This window comes from Cricetulus griseus (genome assembly GCF_003668045.3).
Source record: "Cricetulus griseus strain 17A/GY chromosome 1 unlocalized genomic scaffold, alternate assembly CriGri-PICRH-1.0 chr1_1, whole genome shotgun sequence".
Lineage (NCBI taxonomy): Eukaryota > Metazoa > Chordata > Mammalia > Rodentia > Cricetidae > Cricetulus > Cricetulus griseus.
The window spans coordinates 66,040,606-66,051,238 of record NW_023276807.1 but is presented as its reverse complement, the minus strand read 5'-3'; positions in this window follow the sequence as shown (position 1 = coordinate 66,051,238).

Sequence of the window (10,633 nt, the reverse complement as noted above, 5' to 3'; positions counted from 1 at the left end):
AACTCGTCAACATATTTTTTTTAAAAAATGAACCCAAAGCTGAAATCCTTAGTTATTACTAAAAGTTATAGTTGCAAATCTTCCTATCTAAAGAATCCCTGCCAAGCTTCACAGGTCATGATTTTCTGAGATCCATGGAAGGCCTGCCCCTTTCTGAGCCCCTAAAGAGGAAGGATGGATGAGGAGGGTTTACAGAGTGGGAGAGGGGGAGGGGAAGGACAAAGAAGAATCCCTGCCAAGAATTTAAAACAAAACTGTAAGTCTTTTAAACTGCAGTCCCTGTAACTTTCACAGCGTTCGCTGTTTGTTTTCAGAACTGCTGTGCCAGCCACAGAATCCCAGAAGCACAGGGCATCTCAGCCTCTGTTCGCCTTTCTGGAGGAACTTCTCAGCGCATGAGGTCCACCCAGAAACATTGTTTCCACACAAAACAAACAGGAGGGAGAGCTGCAGGCTCCTCCTATGTGTGCGTTCCTTAGTTTGTGACTGGCTCAAATGCACAGCACCAAGAAGCTCAGGAAAAAACTTCGTTTATCAAGCCTGGCTTTCCTTTCTTACTCTGGGGCTCTTGTTTGGCTCAGTCACACTGAACTCGTGGCTAGTCGACCCTCTGAAGTGGTTCCCTGTCTCCCTGGTAATCCTTGTGTTCACATATCATGGAACTGACTAGCAAGCATGACAGGGCTCCTCCTGGATGGTGTGTTTTTCTTCCCAAAGGAAGGTAACCCTCGAAAGCAGAGAGCCCCCCTGTTTCCTGTTCCTTTCTTAGTCATATCTGCAGGGCCATCTGCTCTTGTCACTGCAAGGACCTGCCAGAGGGACAGGCGGGAACAAAGAATGCAAGATTGGACATGTATCCTATTAAGAGCAACACAAGGCTCCCCTTCACCGCTGCCCCCCCACACACACACATGTGAATGTGCTGATAAGCCGCACCAGCCCCTTTCACTATGAACAGTTACTCAGGGGGACCTTCCAGGATGGGTTTGCTGACCTTTCGGAATCCTTTGTCATTTCAGGAGCTAGGCTCTGAGTTTAGAGCAAGTTACTCAGTGTCATTTTCTTTTATTTTTGACACTTTTGTTTGCTTAATAGAAAAGCTGAGAAAATGAAAACAAACCAAAATGCTTTTCATTTACTATTTTTCCTTTCCAAATTTGCCAATTTCTAGCAAAATTCCGTCACACATTAAAGCAGTTCTTCCCAACCTGTCTGTTTTCTGTCTCTCTCTGCCTCCCCCTTTCTTTGTTCCCCATTGTTTCCTTTCTCCTTGTCATTAGCTTTTAAAAGTCCCTTTGTCCCCCCTCTTTTTATTTGGAGATGGGTCTCTCTATACTGCCCAGGCTGGCCTAAAAAACGGGTTTAAGGGATCCTCCTGCCATAGTCCTCATGCCTGCTGAGACTATTGGGGGTTCATCACTTCTGGCATTTCATAAGGACAAAACCATTTTCACCTGTAGCCACACTAACCCCACCAGAGTCCAGGCTTTTTCTCTAATTATATCCTGATATTTCCTTCCTGCATGCCCTCCCAATCCAGGACTGTTGAGTCATGTCTCCTGTGTCAGTCAGCCTCTTATGGTTCCTCAGCCTCTTTGCCAGCTGGCAATGTTAATTCAGTCCCTCTTCTGCTTTGTATGGTGTTTGTCAGGCTGGGTTCAAGGCACACATCTGGCTAGAATACTTAGGTAACCCTGGTCTTTCATGGAGTGTCAGGTTGGAGGTCTTCATCTGTTGCCCTGAGTTATTAATTTTGGTAACCTGATTAAGACAAGCAACTGGAACAATTTGGATATAAGTTGTGTGGAATTCCCTATTCCAGAGTGGAACAGTCTAGTCTTCCCTTGCTCTGGGAAATTCCCAGAAAGTGAGTGAGGTCATGAGTTGGCATGCAGGTAAAGCCAGGAGAGGGCAGTTGTTTAGATGTCCTTGAGTCCTGGCACTGGCCAAATGAGGATCGGAGCTAGAAAATTCAGTTTGGAGCATGGGGATAGTAGGTGGCATCAGCAGGAGTCCCCTGTGAATGAGACTCCTGTGTCTGATAATTGAGGTTTACAGCTAAATCCATACATGTGCATTGCTCCACCTCTGTACACAGCAGAGTGTGAGATAGATGGTGGAGACTGGGAACTGTCCTCTCTCCTTCCGGGCTAATGGAGATAAACCCACTTCCTTCCCCCCTGTGCCTGTGGGTTTCCTCGGAGCAGTGAGCAAGGAACCCGAGATTCCGGAAATGGTCTAGTTGCCTGCTGTTGGCTTTGCAGGAGATACGGTTCATGATTTTTTTCCTTTGTGTATGTGAGATATGAAGTGATTTAAACAACTATCTATGTTTGTAGACAATACAGTATAATAGCCTCTAAGAAGCTGTGGGCTTTTATTGTTGTCTGAGGTGGGCCTGGAAAAGCTCCATCCTCCAGCCTCAGCTTTCCTGTGCTAGGATTACAGTTACACAACACCGCAACCAGCTAATAGTTCTTTTTAATTGATTATTTAATTTTTCTATGTATGACTGTTTTGACTACCTGTATGTTGTCTTAGGGTTTCATTACTGTGAAAAGACACCGTGATCATGGCAATGCTTCTAAAGGAAAATATTTAATCGGGGCTGGCTTACAGTTCAGAGGTTCAGTCCATTATTGACATGTTGAGAAGTGTGGTGGCATGCAGGCAGACATGGTGCTAGAGAAGGAGCTTCTTGAGTTCTACAACTTGATCTGCAGGCAGCAGAAGGAGACTGTGCCACACTGGGTGTAGCTTGAGCATAGGAGACCTCAAGACCTCTCTCCACAGTGATGCACTTCCTCCAACAAGACCACACCTTCTAATAGTGCCACTCCCTATTGGCCACATTTAAACACATAAGTCTATGGGGGCCATTCCTAGTCAAACCACCACATACGTCTATGCACCACGTAGGTGTCTGGTGCCAAAGGAGGCCAGAGAGGACAATGGAACTCCTGGAACTGGAGTTACAGATGGCTTTGAGCTGCCATGTGGGTGCTGGAAATCAAACCCAAGTCCCCTGGAAGAACATCCAGTGCTTTAAAGCACTGAGCCATCTCTCCAGCTCTAGCTAATAATTCTTAAAGTAAGTCAGTGAAATTGTTTTTCTGTTGTGTCTATTTCAGAATATCTTAAAAACATAAATACTGAATCAGGAGCTAAATGGATGTGTTCAAGTAGGGTCACAGTGCCTGCCCTGATATGATAGAAACTCAGACCAAGGCTAGGGTGGAGGCAGGGACATGTAGAACTGTGAGGCTTCAGTGTGAACATAGGTTATTAGCATTCACTGGAAGTCAGTGAGCTCCTGAGGGCAATGGCAAAGCTCTGGTGTGGTCATTTGTCATGATGGTGATGAAATTCCAGGCTGGACTCTGGATAATGTGGAGAAGGCTGTTGTGACCTGGACTGAATAGTTTGCTCCCTCTTCTCCAAAGCATAACTAGGGAGGACACACCCCAGCCGCCATTTCCTGAGCTAAAGTAGAGGTCGCCACCTTTTTTCTTTTTTTTTCTTTTTCTTTTTAGCCTCCAGCACTCTGACACACATTTCCACTTCCGGAACTCCCAGAGCTCTTCCCTGAGCTTCCCCACATTCCGAGTGACCCTCCCACCCTGTTAGAAGTTGCTCACTTATCTTCGGGCCTTTCCCTAAAAGGTCCTGAAGAGCTGGTGTGACTCTGGTCACTTCTGAGTCATTAGGGTTACTAGTTGTGCAAGTGTGACCCCAGCATAGACACAAAACAGCTCTTACTTCAAAGTGACTAAAGCAGGTTATCCTGGGCCAGACATGGCCCAGAAAAACAAACTCAGATTTGCAGGAAAAGGCTACAGTAACTTTTTTTTTTTTGTCACAGAACAAAAGAGGTAATGAATCAATGCATTTGCCAAATGTGTTGACAGGGACACCAGTTAGCTGAGCTGCAGAAGAGCAGGAAGTCCTGCTTTGGGTTTCAGGTGCCATCAAATGACTTCAGCTTTAGGACAGGTCGAAGCCAGTGATTTCATTCTAACCTCTCTTACATGTATTTCCTTCTCACTGAAGCCTGTCCTCTTGGGATGGGGGTCGGGGGTGGGGGGTAGGAAAATCAGGGAGGGGATTGGAGGAGGGGGGTCATAGGGCTCTGGCAGCTAAGGAAGCTTAGCAAGGTGAGGAAAGTCAGAAGCCTCTCCCCAGCACTATAAAGGCAGAGGAAACTCTTCTGACAGCCAGTCGTGCAGAGGGCTCCAAGGATGCAGCTTTTGTGGGCCATCCTTCACGTGTTCTCAGGTGGACTTCACAGTGCAGCTGCCTCTAGGTCACCCATGTGCCTAGTTTAACCCCAGAAAATTCAGTGCTTCCTTCACCCAGGATAGGCTTGGCTGAGATCCTCTGCCTTTACTACACTATCTGGTGAACGGATGTTTGTTCCTGTCTCCCCAGCAAAAATTCACCAAGAGTCAGACGCAGAGGTTGGAAGTGAGTAGCTATTAAGGGAACTAAAGATAGCTCAAGATAATTCTGGCTCTCCCTCTGTGACATTCGGATTCTCCACAATCGTGAAGTCCGAGTCAATCTGTCTGCCAGATCTTCAACACAAATGTGACCCAGAGATGGTTATCTGTCGCCAGAAAGTGTGCCTATGATAGAGCCCGAGCTGATTGCCTCACTGTGAACCACAGAGAATCCATGGCGATGGGGCAAGAAAACACCACACATTGTCCTTGGCACAATCATGGCTGCCCGGGCTGCTTGGTTTTCTTGCTAGCTTTGTTGGTACACAGGACTCTGTTGGTTCCGACAGTGATATTATGGAGTCTCTTTCTTTCCTTCATCCCCCACTACTGCCCCCTGTAGCTGTCCAGTCCTTATTCTGTGTTGCCAGAGCCCAGGTGGACAGAGGAGAGGGCCCTGGGGCACTCTGAGGGGCAAGAGGATGGAGGCTCAGATAGAGGCTGTTGCAGTCCCTCAAAGCCCCTAGGGCCACAAGGAGTCAGAAATGGAAAGCATTAAGTATCTGTCCACCACGACCACCCCAACCCCTGGCAGGTGCTCTTTTGTTTCTCTGAGGAGTCATTTTCTCCTCTTGGGTGTCTTTGCTCTTCGTCTCTCATTCCAGTTTGAGTGAGCAAAGCAAGAAAATAAGCAGTTGTTGTAGAAGCTCTGGGAACAAAAGGTCACTGTTGCCACAGAAACAATGAGCCCTTCTCCCACAGCATTGTGCAGATCCACTGAAAGAGCCCCAGTGAGAGCCAGCCTTATCTACATGGTCCCAAAGTCATCTCTGTTTCATATTTTCAACATCCCTCCCCTTTCCCTTTGGCCTCCATCTGTCACAGGAAGCCCAGGATGAGGCAGGGGCAGAAACAGATCTGTAGGGCTAGAAAGTCCAAAGGCATGGCTGCCAGGCTGCCGCCTGGAAAACGGAGAAGAACTCATTCTTTAGCTTACCAATGTGTGTCAGTTAGCAGATCAGAACTCAGGCTGGTGACATACCCAGAGACCGTGAGTACATGACACAAGGTCTATGTAAAGCTCAGAGCTCTGTGGAAGTCAGGGCTAGCCACTTGAGCGGTATGGCTTCATTCCTGAGCTGCATGACCCCTTAGGAGGATACACAAGGAGTGTGCTCAGTCTGGGCAGTCTGAGTGTGCCTGGAATGCCCACTTCCCATGGTTCGAAGCTACTTTCCTTGCACCATCCACCCACTGTTGTCTCCACTGAAGTGTCTCCAGCCTATTTTGAGGGAAGATGAAGAATAGCTGGGTCATAGGTAGCTTCCGTGAGCTAGAAGGAAGGAGAGGGCTTGGAAGTATGTGGTTGTCAGCAAAGGCCATCAGGCAGGGACATTTGGTCCTACAGTCCAGGGATTCTGGCCTTGACCTGGGAAGCTAGCAGCTACCCTTGTCCTGAACTGCTTGCTATTGTACTGCCAGGCATCACCTACTGGGAGAAGTGCCAGTTGCTATCTGGGCCCCAGAACATAACTTCATTTTAGCCCTAGCATACTAGCTTTGTTCCCCATGGACAGTACTGCTGCAGTCTTAGCTGAGGGTGGCTCACCAAAGGCTTTTCAGACAAAAATGACATCCCTCCAGGAGGTTCAGTTCAGCATCCTCATGGCTTTGCTGAGACGTGAGAGAAGATGGACCACACACCATTACGGGGTGTGTCCGAGTGAGTTTAGAGGTCTGCGTGTGTAACTTGCGAAGTCTCCATCACAATCAGGAGAGCAAGCACCGCTTTCCGCCCAAACCCACTTTTCTCCTGAGTAATCACATCCTCATGCTGTCCCTAGGACCACCTGACCACTCAAAACTTGATCCTCCTTAGTAAGGTAGTAAGCCCCGCCCCCACGCTGTCTCCCTAGGATAGCTCCTGCCCACCCAGGGGCTGATGGCCACTGATGCTTAGCAGTGATTCTGTCACTGTAGTTGTTTATGTTTAGGATCTCTATAAGGGCAAGTGCTGAACTAGGTAGATACTCAGAAAGGGCTGTGTGTTGTGCAGTATAGTAGTATCTTTTGATGGGGCATGTCATTCTATATATATGTTTCTCTTATTGGTTGAGGAATAAAACTGGCTAATAGCCAGTCAGAGCATAGGCAGGGCTACCAGATGAGGAGAATTCTGGGAAAGCTAGACAGGGAGAGGCCACAGAGAGTCACCATGTACAGGTCCCGGCATTTCCTGGTAAGCCAAGACAATGTGGAAATACATAGATTTATAGATATGGGTTAATAATTAAGACAGACTAAGCGTTGGTGGCGCATGCCTTTAATCCCAGCACTAGGGAGGCAGAGGCAGGCATATCTCTATGAGTTCGAGGCCAGCCTGGTCTCCAGAGCGAGTGCCAGGATAGGCTCCAAAGCTACACAGAGAAAACCTGTCTCAAAAAACCAAAATAATAATAATAATAATAATAATAATAATAATAATAATAATAATAAAGACAGATGTAGCCAGTAAGAAGCCCTAGACATCAGTCAAATAGTTTAATAACAAATGTATCACCTGTGTGTTTATTTGGGGCTGAAGCGGCAGCAGGACTTGGAGGGACAAGAGAACCACCAGCAACAATCTTTTACTGTCTGCTCTCAGGTAGTGCGCTGTCATCTCTATGTGAGGTCCTGCCAGGATGATCCATCATGGTCCCATGGCTATGTAGACAGGAGTTGAGATGCCCACAGGAAGGACCCAGGCTGGGTGCCTGTAACTAGGCACAGGCTTTCAATCTAGAAGCTGTGTATCTTCGGGACTGCCAGAAAAGTGTTATTTCACTTGTGGAGGCTGGGAGGCCAGATCGGACCTCAGGGCAGAAGCAAGGACTGGGAGTGCAATAGTGAGAACAGGACTTCTTCAGCATCCATCCAGCATGCCCCACCCTCTGAACTCTGGGGCATGCAGAGGCCTAGACTGCAAGGCCTTAGGAGCCACTGGAGGCTCAGTGTGGAAATTCCCTGATGAATCCATGCTTACACTCATATGGGGACCTCCAAGGGTAATTCAGAATGACACTAAGTAAGCACACCCTTTGGGTGTGTCAGAAGCCTGTGCACCCTATACAAACCAGGGCACGATCTAGGTGCAATTCTGGAGGCATATGTGTCTATTTCAGCCTTTACTGGGACTCGTAGGTAAGAGGTATTTGCTGACTGTTCCCCAATGCCTTCACCTAGTGGCCCTAAATCCAGCATGCTTGCTATGGGCAGAGGCCCAGCCAGTCACATCTTGTCTGGATTCTAGTCTACACCTGGGCTGTAGTAACCCTGCTTTGTACAAGAGATAGTAAAGGGTAGCAAAGACAGTGGCTTTCTGGCATCCGATTCCAAAGCCTGCCTTGCCCTCCAGACGCCTACCCAGTAACATATGAACTTTGGGGGATCCATTTAGAACATATGTGTACCCTGTTAATAGTTTACAAACTAGACACCTCTATGTGTCTGCATCTCAAATCTCCTTCACCACCTCCCCGAACTCTTCTCAGTTCTTCCCAGGCAATTCTCAGAGCCCCCTGTTCTGACTCCCATCACCATTGATGGCTTTAGTTACATTCTGAGTTTAGCTTAAGGAATATACCCTGTGGGCTGACTGTCTCATGCAGCATCTCTGGGCTCCTTCCTTCTATTTTATGGGTAAATCACACCACTTGCATGCCTTCCCCTGGCAACAGAAGAAGGGGATGGTCAGTTTCAAACTACTGAATTCCTTTGTATAGTATGAATTGTTTCAAATGACCAATTCTTGTCAAAAGCCCCCTTGGTAGCTTATGTTTTCCTTATTTATTTTTTCAAGATAATGTCTGGCGATGTAGCCCAGGCTTGTCTGGGAATCCTCTTGTTTCAGCTTCTGAATGCTGAGATTACAGGTATATACCACCATGTCAAGCTGGGTCTTGGGATCATGGAGGAATCACCACACAGTGAGCTGCAAGGCTGCACCAGTGCCCATCGCCATCATAGCATGCAGAGTCCAAGGTCTTCAAGACCTTACCAGTATTTGCTGCTTCCGTCCACTCTTATCTTCCAACTGATATATTGGCAGCTCCTAACAGTTTTAATTTGAATTTTCTTGAATAAGATGACACAGGACACCATTTCCTGTTATTGGCCATCAGTAAATCTTTTGTGAGGTACTTATGTCTTTTTTTTTTTTAAGGTGCTATAGTGTGAATGCTTCCCCCACAGCTTTTGTGTTGAAAACTTAATCCCTAATGCAGCAGTGTTGGGAATCAGTCCCAGCTAAGGTATTGGAAACATGAGGCACCACCTTCATGAATGGAATCTCACCACAGGCTTATCATGAACGGGCCCTTCATGAAGAACAAACTCAGTCCCTTTGCACATGCATGCTACCTCTTTCTCCCTTCCATACCTTTCTCTCTTTTACCCCTGAGTGATGGACCAAGAAGGTCCATTCTCTGTGTGCTTGTTAGTTTTTTGTCAACTAGATAGAGTCATCTGGGAAAGGGGAACCTCAGTTGAGAAAACACCCCCATCAGACTGGCCTATTGGGCATTTTCTTGATCAGTGTTTGGAGTGGGAGGGCCTAAACTACTGTGGGCAGTATCACCTCTGGGCAGGTGGTCCTATGTGGTTTAAGAAAGGGTGAGCAAGCTGGGCACTTGGGAGACAGAGGCAGGCAGATCTCTGAGTTCAAGACCAGCCTGGTCTACAGAGTGAGTTCCAGGGCAGCCAGGGCTACACACAGAGAAACCCCTGCCTAGAAAAAAAAAGAATGAATGAAAGAAACGAAAGCAAGGAAGGAACGGAGGGAAAGAGGGAGGGAAGGAGGGGAAGGGAGGGAGGGAGGGAGGGAGGGAGGGAGAGCAAGCCATGGGAAAGAAGCCAGGAAACAGTATCACTCCATGGTGTCTGCTTCAGGTACTGCCTCCAGATTCCTGCTCTCACTTCCCTCAGTGATGGGTTGTGACCTGGTAGTTGTAAGCTAAAATAAACCCTTTCTTCTCCAGGTTGCTTTTGGACACCATCTTTATCACAGAAATAGAAAACAAACAACACACTAGAACATGAGAGCCCTTTGTCTGTAAGTAAGGTACAAACTGTAAGAAACTGGTTCCTTGTCATTATAAATTACCCATTCTCAGACACTGTCTTAGCAACATGAAATGGATGGAGGTGTGTGTGTGGGGGGGTAAAATATGGTGTATATATCAGTTACTTTTCTTATCACTGTTACCAAATATTAGCCCAACAAGATGGCACTTAAAGGAGTACGGTTTGTTTTGGCTCATGGTTTGAAGACGCACAGTCTGTCATGGCAGATGTGATGGTTGATTCCTTGGTGGTAGGAACATGTGGTAGCTGCTTATTGTATGATATCAAGCAAGAAATGGAGCTGGCAGGAAGGAGGACTGGGGTATATACCCCAAGGCCCACCCTCCCAGTAACTCTCTTCCTCCAGATAGTCCTCACACCCTAAAGATTCACAATCTCCCCAAACAGTGCCCCTAGCTGGGGACCAAGTGCTGAAATATATGAATCTGTGGAGGCACATTTCACACAGAAACCCCAATATTGTACTAACAATATCTACCCGAAGCTGAGGCTTGTCTTTTCATTTTAACCATGCCCTGAGATGAGTGGGAATTTTAAGTCTTGATTAAGGCCATTTAGCACTTTTTGAGTGTTTAGTGTATTTTGTGTCCTATCTGGAGACCAGTAAGGTATTTTACCCTGCTTTCTTCTAGAAACTTTACAATCATTATACTTTAGTCTGTGATCCATTTCAAACTTGATTCTAAGATTAAGCTTTTAGCATACATATTTTCTGTGACTAGCACCTCCCCCTCCTTACACTATTTGGTTTACTAGGTAACATTGTTGAGATGCTTAGGGCAATGCTGAATGGGTAGGGACAGCTCAAGTCTGTAATACACTATTCTCAGTATCTGACACACAGAGAGAAACAATTGGCAATGGACATGACCTAATTGACTTCATCAAAACATTACATCAGCGAACGAAGAGTATGAGTTTGACTACATAACAGATGCAGTTCAATGCTCACAGAACATCTGCTTGAACACAGTGCTAGCCATCAAGTGCCTTTAAGAGGTTTAAAGATTAAAATCATATAAAGATTAAAATTATATGCTGCTAGGGCACAGTAGAATTATGCTTTACTT